This window comes from Sorex fumeus, unplaced genomic scaffold (genome assembly GCF_029834395.1).
Source record: "Sorex fumeus unplaced genomic scaffold, SorFum_2.1 ptg000054l, whole genome shotgun sequence".
NCBI classification, from domain to species: domain Eukaryota; kingdom Metazoa; phylum Chordata; class Mammalia; order Eulipotyphla; family Soricidae; genus Sorex; species Sorex fumeus.
Genome location: NW_026606111.1, coordinates 33,670,377 through 33,672,693, shown reverse-complemented (window position 1 = coordinate 33,672,693; position 2,317 = coordinate 33,670,377). Strand labels below are relative to the sequence as shown.

At 33.9% G+C, this 2,317-nt stretch overlaps 1 pseudogene; it reads right to left on the bottom strand.

Moving 5' to 3' along the window:
* Positions 1 to 623: 623 nt before the first annotated feature.
* On the bottom strand, positions 624 to 739 carry LOC130033898 (uncharacterized; annotated as a pseudogene).
* Positions 740 to 2,317: the final 1,578 nt, after the last annotated feature.

The following is a 2,317-nucleotide window of genomic DNA, read 5'->3' as shown; positions in this document are numbered from 1 at the left end:
AATTAAATACCTAGAAATAAAATTTGGAAAAAAGAAGGCACACAGGTGATTTTCGAGGGTTACTCCTGACTTAGAACCTGAGATTATTCCCCGTGGTGCTTGTGGGACCATAAAGCGTCAAGAATCAAATCAGGCCTCCAGCATGCCAGGGATGCATTTCAACCTGTTGAGCCATCTCCTCAGGCCTAGGACCGCTTTTTTAAAACATCTTTGCACTCATTAAACTACAGGAATACAACTGATTTTAAAATACTGAATTGTAAACAGCAACTTTTCTGATTCCTGTTTCTGACAGCCTTTTATGAGACATTTGGTTTTAATAACACGATGATATATTTTGTATTTGAAGTATCTTTTCTATTACTATTCTTTGGGTGGGAGTTTGAGGCAAATTGGCTTTAGTTTTTCTTTAATTAATTGATAAATCCAACTGATTAAGGACTTTCAGTTAGGGAAGTTTAATATACATGTAGTACATTCCATATAAATATGCAAAATTAGAATAATAAATGTAAATATTTATTACAGAGCAGCCACAAGAATAATAGGTGGCAGTACCTACGGGGCCATGCCCTGCTTTGGATTGATTTTATTTTTCTCTTTTACTACTTAGGATAACCCTTCAATGCAAATGATATCTTATCCTCATATTACATATTAACCGTATGCGTGTTGCAGGCCGAAGCCTCTTCCATCCTTGTCAAGGGGAGTGCTAACCTTCTCTCCTTTCATACAAAAAATGACTTGCGTAACTCACTTGGTGCTTCATGAATATTTAGGGTAAGTCAAACTAGCGTCTGAACCCAAAAATCTGTCTCCAGGATCTAAATACTCCTACTCAACACTATGCTGTGCAGATATTTGAGGGGAAATAGGTTTTTCAGCTGGCTTTTCTGATTTTAAAAGGAATTTATAATCAAAATAAAATAATTGTCTGCTGGAAGAGGCGATAAGTGGGCTACATAAATTCTACTACTATTAGACATGTTACTGCTGCAAGTGCACGATTTTTTTAGAGGTATAGAAAATCAGATGTGGTCATGTGAATGTTAGTCATTTTGAGATCTGATTATAAATCTCCCAAATATTTATTTATTTAATCTGAATACCATCGATATCATATTACATACTACCCATGATAAAATAGATTTTTTAAGTGGGTCAGAATCAAAATTTTGACCAATGAATTACTTAAAGTCTAGGATAAAATAAAACTTAAAGTAGAGATCTTTTTTTGTCTTTTTTCGAGTTTTTAAAAAATTATTTTATTATTATAAATTTTTTCATGATATTTTATTATATTCAATATTCAACACCAAATCCCACCACCATTGCACCTTCCTACAACCATTATTTCCAATTTTTCCAACCACCACTGAAGACAGCTCCTATAGCAGGCCCTAAATGATTTATTTTGTATTGCTTGTTATGATTAATTTACTAAATATTTCTATAGAAAAAAAGTGTGTGAAGATTGTTGTATCTCACCCTGGAGCCATTAAGCCTTTGTATAAGAGATTACTAACATGTTATTGCCAGTTAGGACTTGTGTGTTAATATTTTCTCAATCAAAATTGTTTGCCTTCTACCTTTAATTCCATCCAATGTGCTGTTGTGATATCTATCCTTTAATTTCTGATTTGATTCTTCCTCTTTCTTTGTGAGTCTTGCTAGTGGTTTATCTATCTGGTTTATTTTGATTTCCTCTTTGATTTTCTTTCTAACCTACTGATTGTTCAGTAGCAAGCTGTTTAATTTCCAGGTATTTTATTTGATTCTCTGTTTCTGTCTGTAATTAACTTCTATTTTCAGTACATCATGGTCTGAAAAGATTGTTGATAAAATTTCTACCCTCTTAATTTTATGGAGGTGTTTTTTTTCTCTTATATTTATTTATTGAATCACCGTGGGAAAAGTTACAAAGCTAATATTAATTCTCGGTCACACAATGATCAAACACCTTTCCCTTAACCGGTACTTGTTTTTCACCACCAAGAACCCCAATGTACCCCCCTACCACCCTTCCCAATGCCTGTGATGCAGATGATTTCTATTTAACTCTCTCTCTACTTAGATTACATTTATTGTTTTGACAAAAGATGCACCATCATTGTTTATAATTTCCCCCGAACAATCAGAATTGCTGAAAAGGCATTGTGAAATAATTTGTTTTCTATAGCTGGTTAGGAGAATGCGACCACGCGATTTTGGATTTCTGATATTTTACTAGGTAAGTCTGAAGGGATTTCTGCAAAGAGCCAGATTATTATGAGATTGGTTTATGTGCATCTGGAGCCATAACCGTGCCAGACAGCCA